At 38.9% G+C, this 14,378-nt stretch overlaps 1 pseudogene; it reads left to right on the top strand.

The window, feature by feature from the left end:
- The first annotated feature begins 1,073 nt into the window (after window positions 1-1,073).
- On the top strand, window positions 1,074-7,334 carry LOC113635029 (annotated as a pseudogene).
- The last annotated feature ends 7,044 nt before the right edge of the window (window positions 7,335-14,378 follow it).

Consider the following 14,378-nt stretch of genomic DNA (forward strand, 5'->3'; position numbering starts at 1 on the left):
CTCGTATCATATAACAAGGAGGGGACTGACATCTGCTCCACACAGACTCTCCACTGGTGTCTCACAGGGCTCTGTACTTGGTCCTCTTTCTTGGTAAAGTTATTTCCTCACACAGGTTCTCTTACCACTCCTATGCTGATGATAGTCAACTTCTCTTTCCCACCCTCAGATACCACAGCTTCTGTTCAGATCTCAGCGTGTCTGGCAGACATATCATCATGGATGAAGGCTCATCAATTGAAGCTCAATCCTAGCAAACCTGAACTGCTGATCATCAGGTGATTCATCCTGAGACCATGATCTTACAATGTCCTTGCATAATGATCTGTTTGGTGAATAAGGTGAGAAGGACTCGATGATCTACAACTGTACGAAGCGCTACGACCCCGTTACCAAACAGTAGGCTGCTGTCGCTTCCCACGCTGTGGAGTCGGGGTGTGTCCGTGCAACAGGGCTCTCTATGCACTTGGTACACACACACACAAACACACACACACACACACACATATTCATATAGCAGATCCTCTAGTTTCCCTTCCTGTGCCAGTGATGTAGCGCAAACCAGCTTTTCCAAGTGGAACCACAAGTGTTTGGATTAATGCCAGGTAAATTTGGAAGCCAAGACATTAACAGAAATTCACCATCAATGCTCAGGGCTGTGGGTGGTCATAATATAATGGCTCATTGGTGTATATATAAAAGATTTTTAATAAAGACTGAACACACACCACACCATAAGTATCATTCACTATCTTGTTCTACAGGCTTCTTGTATTCACTTTAATATTTCCTCCAATCTTCTTAGAGCTTTTGAGACAAAACTGAAATAGAAAGTAAAATGATTAGGCTGTGAATGCCAAAGTGGTTTAAACTCGACATGACTGATGGATGAGGCGGTGTGATGAATCTCATCAGAGAAACAAACGTTAAATTTTTGGGGCTTATTCCAGGTGAATCCCAGGTGAACTTTTTAATTTGTAGGTAATTTAGACTTACTAAACAGAAAACAGTAAGGTTTGAGAAGATGATCATTTGCATTCATTCCAGTAGGAGGCGATAAATCATCTTTCAGTTGTGAAATCATCTTGTACTGAACAAGAAGAGCGAGATAATCATCTCTTTATGAACATGTTCTTGCCTGCATTCGCACAGCACCGTATGAAATCTGAGCTTGTGTTGTAAAGCTAACAGCATTTGAAGAGGGTAAATGTGTGGAGCTTTAAATCCTGGGGTAAGTAAAAGTGAAACTGGTTACCTGAGTTTCTCCATGGATCTCTGGTTCATATGTAATAATCTCCAGTGCAGATAGTTAGTTTTTTACTTTCTTATATAATTACAGTAGATGGTAGGTAAATAAATGCATTCTTACTGCTAGCCGTTTCATTTGTTTTTGATTACTGGAACCTGTTATTACTGAACCTCAATAACCAAATTAAATCCACTTTCTTGCATTGTTTCTGTTATCTACAAAGTGTAAAAACTCAGTAATTAAACTGTGATGCTTCGAATCATTTTATATGACTCGGGAATAACAAGTTGACTCAGAAACATTCTTTTGCTCTAGAATTTTTCATTTCACCAAAAATGATTCATGCACTGATTCCTTCAGTGACTGTTTACATCATAACATACGAAGTTACATCATTGCGCCAATAGGTGGCGCCATCGAGTGGTCTTATTTTAGATACTATTATTGTCAGCAATGTTTTATTTATTTTTTTCCCCTCTTCCTTGATATAGATTAGAACATGCTGCCCACAAGAGACTTCAGTAATCAGCAGCAATCTTCTGCTACAGCTTGTCCTGTCTCCAGTCATGTTGAAATAAAGACAGAGCTTCATCTGTGTTCAGACTGTGGAAAGAGTTTTTCTTACCTCAGAAGTCTTAAGAAACACCAGCGCCATCACACAGGAGAGAAGCCATATGACTGCTCGCAATGTGGGAAGCGTTTTAATCGACTCGGAAATTACAAACGACACCAACAAATTCACACGGGGGAGAAGCCGTTCAGCTGCCCGCAATGTGGAAAGAGTTTTACTCAACTCTGTTATTTCAAGGAACACCAGCGAATTCACACTGGAGAGAAACCCTTTATTTGCTTACAGTGTGGAAACCGCTTTACTCAGTCGAGCACTCTCAGAAGACACCAGCGCATCCACACCGGAGAGAAGCCGTATCACTGCTCACAGTGTGGAAGGAGTTTCACTCGGTTCAGTAGTTTCAAGAAACACCAACATATCCACACAGGAGAGAAACCGTTTATCTGCTTAGACTGTGGGAGCAGATTCACTCATCTGGGTAACCTCAAGACACACCAACGCATCCATACGGGAGAGAGGCCTTATCACTGCTCACTGTGCGGAAAGCATTTCACACGACTCAGTAGTTTCAAACAACACCAACAAATTCATACAGGAGAGAAACCGTTTATCTGCTTAGAGTGCGGGAGCAGATTCACTCACTGTGGCACCCTCAAAACACACCAACGCATCCATACGGGAGAGAAACCATATCACTGCTCGCACTGCGGAAAGAGTTTTGCTCACATGAATAATTTCCAGCGCCACCAAGGAATTCACACAGGACAGAAATCCTTTAGCTGCTCACAGTGTGGAAAGAGTTTTAATCTAGAGCGCAACCTCCAAGACCACCAGCGCATCCATATGGGAGACGACCGGTATCACTGCTCACACTGCGGAAAGCGTTTCATTCGACGCAGTAACTTTGAACAACACCAACGAATTCACACAGGAGAGAAACCGTTTATCTGCTTACACTGCGGAAGAGGTTTCACTCAGCGAGGCACTCTAAAAACACACCAACGCACCCATACGGGAGAGAAGCCGTATCAATGCTCCCGATGCAGAAAGAGCTTTGCTCATATAAGTACTTTCCAGCGCCACAAAGAAAGTCACACGTGAAAACCTCCAAGATGTCCAGTGTATTCACATTGGAGAAAAACAGTGTATCATTGATCAGAGAGTGTAGACACCAGATCTGCATCATCTCCAACATCACCAGTATCCACTATGTACACGTACAAACAGAGATGTAAAGTCATTTTAAAACACACAGGTGTAGGCAGTAACATAGCGACGTCCGTTTTCGGTTCGTATGCAAGGAAAAATACAGGATATATTTTAAGTCCATATTATTCTAGAATTGACAGGATTATTATTTTAGCTGACAGCCACCGTACATCACCATAAGGTATTTAATTAAATCCAAATCAGTTAAACAGTGTAGGAAATACAGCACTTTGTATATTCGCATGTTTTAAACTAATGACCGTATTCATGTCATTTTTGTATTTCACTTCTAGAACAAATTCCTTTAAACCCATCGTTTATTATAGTAAAAAAAATAAAATTCACAATTCAAAGAGTCATTTTGTGATAAAACAAAGAAGTAATAAATCAATGATGGATCTAGAAATAAATAAAATATATTTGGAGTTCATTAATGTTCATTTTCAGTTTATTCCAGATTTGTTCTTTTTAAAAGCATGCATGTTGTCATGAAGGTCCTTTATTTCTTCAATGCGATTAAATCCGTAAAATGTAAAAGACAGTGGTTCACAAACGGTCCTGCAGTCATGAAATCATTCTTTGAGAGTCCAGGGTGATGGAATTAAAGAATTTCATCAATCACAAAATCTGGGGCAAATGTTATTTTTATTAGATGCAACCAGTAGGTGGTAGTAAAGCATCTTTCATCTGTCATCCACTTCAAGTCGAAGAAGAAGCAGAAGAAGCTCTAGTTCTCTCTCTCTCTCTCTCTACAGAAAAATATGGTTGTATTTCTGTCCTTCACACCTCTTCTGCCTGAGGATTAGGTGGTTATAAGAAAAGCTCGTTACTGGGTCTGTATTTGTAGTGGTTGGTGTGGTTAACTACCTTCTTACTAGAAGCACAAAGAGGTAAGTTAAAGTGAAACTGTTTACCTGAGATGTTTTCTCTCTTTTTCTCTTGGATAATAACACTGACACTTTGCTTCACGTGTTTAGAAGGAGACCTTTAATTAAGTATTTACATACATCTGATTTGCTGGCTTTAGAATTTTGCTTTCTCTTGCTGAAGAAGTTACCTTAGGAAACATGCAGTATTCCACGTTAATCATCATCATCATCATCATCATTCCTGTGTCGTCGCACTGTCAGGACAGCTCAATTACAATTACACTGATCACTTAAGACAGCCAGTTCCAGCCTTTCAGGTGTACTACACAGGTATGCAGTTATCTACGCAGCCAATCATATCTCAGCACTCCTGTGAAAACGCCTCTTTGCTAAGAGAGATCAGACGAAAATGACCAGATTGGTTCAAGTCACCAGTTAGGATATTATGATTCGTGTAGTTAGTCTTTACAACTAAGGTGAGTAGAAAAGTAACTCGGCATGGACAAAATATCAAACCTTGTGATGGATGAGCTACAGTTTAAATCAACACCAGGTTCCACTTCTGTAAACCAAGAACAGGAACCTGAGGCTTTCACAGAACTGGATATTTACATTTACATTTACAGCATGTGACAGACTTATCCTTATCCAGAGCGACGTACATAAGTGCTTAAATCTCTAACACTGAATACATTAATGCTGCTCACTAGGTTACATACTTGAGATACCATGAGTTTAAAACATTTGTTCAAAGTTACAATGAAAAAGTGTCAATTTTTTTTTTGTTTGTTTTTTAAATGCAAAAGATAAGGATGCCAGTTGAAGTGTTTCCTGAATAAGTAGGTCTTCAATCGCCACTTGAAAATAGCCAGTGACTCAGCTGTCCGGACCTCTAGGGGAAGTTCATTCCACCACCTTGGTGCCAGAACAGAGAAGAGTCTTGTAGTATACTTGCCTCTTACCCTGAGAGATGGTGGAACCAGTCGAGCAGTGCTGGTAGATCGGAGGTTGCGGGGTGCAGTGCGAGGAATGATGAGGGCTTTGAGGTAAGAGGGAGCTGGTCCATTTTTGGCTTTGTAGGCCAGCATCAGTGTTTTGAATCGGATGCAGTGCATTGCAGTAATCCAGTCTAGAAATGACAAGAGACTGAACAAGTACCTGAGCAGCCTGTGTGGACAAAAATGGCCGAATCCTTCTAATGTTGTAGAGAAGATATTTGAAACTTCGGTAGCTTCGGAAACCAACGCAAACTGTAGTTTCCACTTTCTTTAATATATGTAGTTTATTATGATTTTTTATTTTTTTTTGTAAAGTAATTTTTACAACTAATACAAAGATTTTAAATTGTCCTTCCTCAGTACAATACATTGTGTTGCCACTGATTTCGTGTAGGTTGAACAAATTGCTCCATCCCTGGATTGGTTCTCTGGATAAGGGTTTCTACCAAATTCCTTAAATGTAGGATCAAGAAAGGCTATGCATATCTATCTCAGGTTAGATTTAATGCAATGAGTTAGTTTTTTTCTAGTTACCGAGCCACTTCAACTAGCAACAGTAACCAGTCACCTGGTTGATTCTGATCCTCAATTTTATAGGCAGGTTCTAGAGGGTCATGGCTGGAAGATTGTTGCGTGAATCAGCAAGCTCCTGATCCGTCTGAAAGCTAAAAATCCTGTGGTAAAATCCATACATAATACTGTTTTCTAACAATCACTGGACTGTGAGATCGCTTTACTCTCAACGTGTTAACTGCTTTGTGTTATTGTTTAAGTGTCATGTGGTAGTTGTCATTAGTGCTTTGTATTACTCTGTGTCATGTTTACATCCAGATCTATAGTATACTTTTTGTATGTGTGAATGTATTATGTATCATTATAAACAGGCAAAAAAGTCATTGTATACTCAGTCATACAGTACTTGGTATGCTACTGTAAATGTTGACACTGCTGCTATTGTTGAGTAATCGTTTTAAACTCCTTAACTCCTTGTATTAATGCATGAACAAAAATTTGCCACCTCTGAGGCATCGAGATGATTCTGCTTTGTATTTTTAATGTTATTGACTTCACTGTTTTTTTTTTCACCCCAGATACACACAAGAACATGATGTCTACTGAACATCAAACCACTGCTGGTTTTCTTTATACTATGACCAGCCAAGTACGAATGCACACAGACTTTCTCCACTGCTCATACTGTGGGAAGAGTTTTACTCACCAGAATAGTTTACAAACGCACCAGCGCATTCACACAGGAGAAAAGCCATATCTCTGCACCGAGTGTGGAAAAAGTTTCAATCAGAGAAGTCATCTGCAGCTACATCAGCGCATTCACACGGGGGAGAAGCCACATCACTGCCCACAGTGTGGCAAGAGTTTCACTCGACTTAGCAACTTCCAACAACACCATCGGATTCATACAGGAGAGAAACCGTTTATCTGTGTACAGTGTGGGAGAAGATTTACTCACCAGTGTACTCTGAAAACACACCAACGAATCCATACAGGGGAGAAGCCATATCACTGCTCACAATGCGGAAGGAGTTTTGCAGACATGAGTAATTTCCAACATCACCAACGAATCCATACAGGGGAGAAATCATTTCACTGCTCGCAATGCAGAAAGAGTTTTAATCTAGAGACTGCTCTCCAACAGCACCAGCGCATTCACACTGGAGAAAAACCCTATCACTGCTCACAGTGTGGGAAGAGTTTTAATCATAACAGGTCCCTCCAGCGTCACCAGAGCATTCACACTGGAGAGAAACCGTATCACTGCTCACAGTGTGGGAAAAGTTTTAATCGGGAGTGTAATTTCCAAACCCATCAGCGCATTCACACTGGAGAAAAACCTTATAGCTGTTCACATTGTGGAAAACGTTTTAACCAAAGAAGCGCACTCAAAGCACACCAGCGCATTCACACGGGGGAAAAACCGTTTCAGTGTTCGCAGTGTGGGAAGAGTTTTAATCGACAGGATACCCTCCAGTATCACCAGCGCATTCACACGGGGGAGAAACCGTATCACTGTTCACAATGTGGAAGGAGTTTTACGTACCCAAGTAATCTCCAAAAACACCAGGCCGTTCACACAAGACAAAAGCTGTATTAGGTCTGTTTGCTTATATTTTGAACAGATTCCCCCCATCGTTCCATCAACAAACTGCAATGAAACCCTGGTGTCTATCAGGGGTTATTAGAAACACGGTTAAATACCTAAAACTAGCTGTAATGACACTGAGGTCTGAATCATGATTTTTTCTCCGTAATGAATAGACACAAAGTATTTAACTCTGTAAAATCGAACAGCTTATCAAGTCAAGTCAAGAAGTCAAGATGCTTTTATTGTCATTACAACCATATATAGCTGTTGCAGTACACAGTGACATGAGACAAGTGACATGAGTTTCTCCAGGATCATGGTGCTATATAAAACAAAGAAAGGCCTAAGGATATGTAAGTAGTCTTAGCCACATACAGTGCAGCTGTGCAACCTGGTGCAAATAGTGCAGGACAAGACAAACAAGACAGACAAGACGGTGCAGGACAAAAGACAGTGCAGACATAAAGTTACAAGACAATACAAAAAGTACAAAAAATGCAATACACAAAAGACAATAAACAGTAACAGAAACAGCGCCGACCGACCGGTGTATATACTGAATGTTCAAACAATATTTCGTGCAGTAAAAATCTTAAGGGAATCTAAGGCTTATCTAAGACGGGAAGTACAAAATACTGTACAGTGTGAGAGATTAGAATTTATTATGTGGTGCAGTGTGCATCATTCTGTGTCATGGGATATTATATACTGTATGAACTAGATGACATTTCTAATCTGGCCCACCAATAATCTGTGTACTTTATAAAAGTTATTGTACTAGCAGGCAAAATAGAGCAGTTAACTCAAAACGTGCACATCCTGTACCATCCCTCTGTAATCCATATATAAAGTGCCAAAATAGGTTGATTTCAGTTTCAGGCTGTAGCATAACACCGTTTAAGCGGTGAAAACGTAGGCAAGACACTTCATGATAAAAAAAAAACAGTTTGGAAAATGAGTTATTTTGGTAAAAGAATTGCAGTCTGTCGTGTAAGTGAGAAATGTCCAATTTATTTGTGCACCGAGACTAACACTCGTTTACGAATAAATACATTTAAGAGGAGTCATCGTTTTTTATTGGTTTAATTTGATGGAACTGATTTTTATATCTGACCAAGTGTAATGAGGTGTTTTACCTAGTGTGAGTTTCAGTAGCTCTGTTTGTAGTCCTCAATACCTCTATTTAATAAAGAGAAGAGAAGAAAGGGTGTACACTTGTCAAATGTGTCACACAGTGGTTTAAACTTAATCACAGTATGAGGAGATAAATAGCAGCCTTCAGATGAATCTATGCAACTGATTATAGAATTTCTAGTTCTGTTAGTAATATTCTATTATTAATTTTATCCAACAGCATGAACTTGTTAATCTTTTTGGCTGTAACAAGAGACATTAAGGACATTTTATGGACTTTAATTGAAAAAAGAATCATCTTGAGAGTGATGTGGGTTATTGTTGTATAAGTGAGCATAATCGGTACCAGGGTGATACACAGCAGGGGTAAGTGTTTGTGTGAGGTTTCAGATGTACTCCCATTTTTTTCCCTGTGGGTTTCACAACAATGACCAAAAGACGTGTGAATGTTGTCCTGGGGTTTGCACTGGTGTCCGATCTTGAGTGAATTCCTCCACATTAAGCCTTGTGATGCCAGGATAGGAATATTCCAGATCGGAATGAATCTGTTTCAGTATCAGACAGAGAGAATGGCTGAAACAAAAAGGAATTAAACAGATTTGGTTGATTGATTTATTAATTGATTCATATTGAACCTAAAATAGCAAGATTAACCATGCAGTCCAATATGTGGTGGTACTGTAGAACACCTTTTAGTACTGAAACCACCTGAGAAAAAGAAGAGCTGCAACTGGATGATGTTGGCTTATGTATAGCATCAGTGCACACAGCTGGATTGGACCATTTACAACAGTAAGTATCTCAACTGATTCTGAATGCGAGCTTATGCATTGTAAGGTATTATTCAGAGTTAAGCAGATAAGTTTGTTTACTTCAGCATTTTTTCTGACTCTGTCTTATTACTGGGTTGAGTTTTTTTGACAGTTTCATTGTATCTTGGCCCTACAAAACTAAGAGGAAATGAATTTTTTATATATATATATTAGCGATTTGATGCAAGCATGGAATCTGTAAAGCTTCATAATCTGATGACTCATTATACAAATATTTCATTATAATAAATCACTTTAATAATGAAATATCAGAAAATAATCACTTGATTAACTATTGTACCACTCATCTGCCCCTCTGCTACACAAGTGTGTCAGGATTGCTTTTAAGTGTCCTGATTACCTGACTAACATTTATATACCAACCACTTATTTACCCTCACTGTTCAATTCATAAGGCCATTTATGCATTTCTCTAATCAGCCAATCAGGTTGCAGCAGCGTTGATTTTCGGTTTCAGTCACTCTTTACAACTGCGGTGAGCAGAAAAGCATCTCCGCAGACTCAAAACGTGATACATTAGGCTGAATTGAGCTACAGCAGTAGAAAACAGTTTCATTCCTGTCAGATAAGGGCAGAAATCTGAAGCTATCCCAAGCACAGTGAAAGCGTCAGCGACAAAACACCAGTTATCGTCCCTGTGTTAGCACTGTCTTATTTATAATCAGTTTATAATGCCGGAAACAGACAGATATAGAAGTTATCCCTTTGCTTACAAAACTAAGACATACAGTAATTCAGACTGTTGAATTAATGCTTGTAAACCAGCATTATCTTTTACATAAACTTGTTCTACTTTTACATTAAATATTGCTCTTTTGAGCCACCCTGTTGTCAGAACCTGATCAGACTGGAAAGTTTGTGAGCTTAGCTGTAGACATAGCATCCTTTACTCCTTCCTGTAATACCTGTAATGTATTTAAGATGATCCATACTGAGTCACATGAGGTACATTTTCAGCTTCCAGGAATTTTACACCTCGGCAAACTTAAATCAGTAATTTCCGGCAGCATGAAGGAATTCACACAGGAGAGAAACCATTTATCTGTCTGCAGTGTGGAAAGAGTTTTACACGCCAGCTCCAACACCAGAATATTTACACAGGAGAAAAAACATATCACTGCTCACACTAAGGCAAGAGTTTTAATCAAGATAGCAATCTCAGACGACACTAGTTCAAACGGGACAGAAACTGTGGCGGTGCTTGTGGTGTGGGAACAGTTTTGCTCAGAAACGTACTTTCGAAGCACATGAGCGCACTCATACAGGAGAGAAGCCGTATTATTGCTCACAGTGTGGGAAGAGTTTTAATCGAGAGGAAACTTTCCAGAAACACCAGCGCATTCACACTGGAGAGAAGCTGTATCACTGCTTACACTGTGAAAAGAGTTTCGTGCAACTCTGTCATCTCCACTCTGTTCGCTGTGTACAACACCCCCTACAGGGCCTACAGGGCAATCCTTCAGAAGGGGCCAATGGCTATCTACTAGGGACACTAGATGTAATGACTAACAGCATAGGTGCTATATTCACTAGCACATTAGACACTTTTGCCCCAATCCAATTACAGAAGGTTAGAGATAAAACACCTGCACCGTGGTATAATAGTCATACTCACACCCTCAAGAGAGAAGCCCGTAACCTCGAGCGAAAGTGGAGAAAAACTAAATTAGAGGTTTTTAGAATTGCATATAAGGACAGTATGTCCAGCTATAGACAGGCTCTAAAAGCTGCTAGGGCTGAGCACCTGAGCACCTGAGCAAACTCATAGAAAATAACCAGTACAACCCCAGGTTTTTATTTAGCACAGTGGCTAGATTAAGAAAAAAACAGAAATCTGAACACACTATTCCATCACAGTTCAGTAGTAAGGATTTTATGAGATTCTTCACTGATAAAATCGAAAGTATCAGGAATAAAATAGGTGACGCTCAACATATGAGAGCAACTAGTGACCCAGTCTCACTTAAGGTTATAGACACACAACTACAGAGCTATACAAGTACAGGACAGGAAGAGTTAGATAAACTTATTACCACATCTAAATCAACAACTTGTTCTCTAGACCCCATTCCAACTAAATTACTGAAAGAAGTGTTACATAAAGCTGGTGAGCCTCTTCTTAATATTATTAACTCCTCGTTATCTTTAGGTTACGTCCCGAAGTCTTTCAAGTTGGCCGTTATTAGGTCACTCATGAAAAAAACTAATTTAGATCCAAATGAACCATCAGATTACAGACCTATTTTATGTTTTCCGTTTATGTCTAAAATACTAGAAAAGGTCAGTCAAGTTTCAGGCCCCATCATAGCACAGAAACAGCACTTGTGAAAGTCACAAACGACTTGTTCTTAGCTTCGGACCAAGACTGTATGTCACTATTAGTTCTACTTGACCTTAACATTCTTCTACATCGCTTACAAAATTACACAGGTATTCATGGACAGGCTTTAAGTTGGTTTAGATCCTACCTGTCTGATCGATACCATTTTGTAGAATTAAATGGTGAATCCTCCAGTTTATTACCAGTTAATTATGGGGTCCCTCAAGGATCAGTTCTAGGACCCCTGCTTTTCTCGATATACATGCTTCCATTAGGGAACATCATTAGAAGACATGGGATTAAATTCTACTGCTATGCTGACAATACACAGTTATATATTTCATCAAAACCATATGAAATAGCCAAAGTGTCCAAATTAACTCAATGCCTTAGAGAGATAAAAGATTGGATGAGCTGCAACTTTCTATTGTTAAACTCAGATAAGACAGAAATACTACTTAAAGGTCCAAAAACCAGTGCACAGAAACTCTCACAACTTAACTCCAATTTAGTGGGATGTACTGTTACAAGTAGCTCGACAGTGAAAGACCTCGGTGTTATATTAGACAGTAACTTGTCTTTAAAATCATATCACCCATATTACAAACACAGCCTTCTTCCACATTAGAAATATTGCCAAGCTGAGAAACATCCTGTCTGTCTTTGATGCTGAGAAGCTAGTTCATGCGTTCATGACCTCTAGACTGGACTATTGTAATGCATTACTAGGTGGTTGTCCTGCATCTTTAATAAATAGGTTACAGTTAGTCCAAAATGCAGCACTAGGACAAGAAAGTATGACCATATAACCCCAATTTTATCATCTCTACACTGGCTACCTGTTAAGTTTAGAATTGATTACAAACTGCTGCTACTTACCTACAAGGCTCTTACTGGTTTAGCTCCCATGTATCTAACTAGTCTTCTAACACGTTACAATCCTTCACGCTCTCTGAGATCACAAAACTCAGGACTTCTGGTAGTTCCCAGAATATCTAAGTCTACTAAAGGTGGTAGAGCGTTTTCTTATTTAGCTCCCAAACTTTGAAATAGTCTTCCTGATAGTGTTCGGGGCTCAGACACACTTTCCCAGTTTAGATGTAGATTAAAAACTCATCTCTTTAGTCAGGCGTACACACACACATAATACATCCCATAAAATTATGCACCAATACTTTTGACTTGCACCTTTTTTATGAACAGCAGATATGTTAATCCCTCTACACTGCTTTACACTCTCTCTCTCTCTCTCTATCCTGAGGCATCCAGACATTGTACCAGCTCCGATCGTCTTCCGTGCGATGAAGATTTTGGACCTCCACTGAGATGATGCTGACTCTATGAGAATCCTGAGACATCTACAGATCTACCAGCTCCAGTTGGTCTCTATGATACCAAGAGGAGATCTGAACTCCATGTGACCTTTACACAGATTCAACACTTGTTTGAGTGTATATTTGTAATCACACCCTCTAGTGTCACCCATATGAGGATGGGTCCCCCTTGAGTCTGGTTCCTCTCAAGGTTTCTTCCTTACCAATTTAAGGGAGTTTTTCCTTGCCACTGCTGCCTGAGTCACCTCAGACTTGCTCATTGGGGATAAATACATATACATACATACATACATACATACATACATACATACATACATACATACACATTGTGAACTAAATATATCTTAAATATTTCTTGTTACGTTTACCTTCTGTTCTATGTTTATGTTCGGCAAATCTGCTTTGAGACAAAGCCCATTGCAAAAAGCTCCATACAAATAAACCTGAATTGAAAATTGAACACTCATTCAGTGCTGCACCTAGAAAACCACATTGTGCAGAAAAAGGAATCATGACCTTACCTGGCATCATGTCCTTACCCGGTCAGTTACCATTGTTATGTGACAGCCTGGTAGGTGGTAATGGAGCTGACCCAATTATAAGGCCTTCTGTCTCTACAGCTCAATACTTTCTCTCTGCAGGGGTTAGCTTCTGGCTTCAGGACTCAGTGCCCAATCCTATTTCGGAGGCATCTGTGTGGACTATGAAGGGTAGATTGAAAACAGAGTTCAGCAGGACAGGAGACCTGGTGTCTCCTGGAGAGTCCTGACTTCCTCTAATCACAAAACAATACTTGAAATGTTGGAACTTTTTTTTTTTTTTTAATTAAAACGTGATATCATACTTTTGATCAATTTATATTTACTTGCTTGTCATGGATCTTCCATGAAACAAGTTACTTCTTGCTAACATCTATATTATATTAGCTACAAAGTCATTCTCTTTCAACCTTTTTTTTTTTACTCTGTTTTCAAATTAGTAAGTTTATGATGTAATAATGAACTTCACATTTTCCCAGTTGTAGTAGTGTGTTTAGTTATTATTTAAACTAGTCTGTTACTTTGAGGGTTAACAAGCTGTTTAGTTCTCTAGTTTAGTATTACATGTAATATGCAACTGCAGTAATAATAATAATAATAATAATAATAATAATAATAATAATAATAATAATAATAATAATAATAATAATAATAATAATAATAATCTCACAGGGTGGTCTGGGACGCTTCATGCTTGGATTGCACTACCCACAGCATTAGATGAATGCATAATTAATTATCCCTTTATCTGATCAGCTCATCATCATCATCATCATCATCTTGGAGCAGACAAAACATCAAGGCTTCAGGTGTATGGGTGAAGAACACCAGAAGACCATATTTGGCTCCACTCCTGTCAGCCAGGAACAACAGACTCACCTGAGGATCAGGGCGGAGAAATGGTCTTTTTTCAGTTTGTAAATAGCGTTTTTTTACTTGTTTTTTAAAAAAGGTATTTATTATTATTATTATTATTATTATTATTATTATTATTATTATTATTATTATTGTTGTTGTTGTTGTTGTTGTTTTTGTAACTTATTGAGTTACCATATACTTCCCATATACTCATCACCAATGTATTTAGACCCACAGAACCCCGAAGCTCACTTAATGTTTTACTTCTTGAACCATTCTTTGTAAACTCTAATAAACTCTAAAGACTCCCTGGAGATGTTCTGAGCATTTTCTAAAATATAACAGCCTATCTGGTCCAAT

The sequence above is a fragment of the Tachysurus fulvidraco genome, chromosome 1 (genome assembly GCF_022655615.1).
Source record: "Tachysurus fulvidraco isolate hzauxx_2018 chromosome 1, HZAU_PFXX_2.0, whole genome shotgun sequence".
NCBI classification, from domain to species: domain Eukaryota; kingdom Metazoa; phylum Chordata; class Actinopteri; order Siluriformes; family Bagridae; genus Tachysurus; species Tachysurus fulvidraco.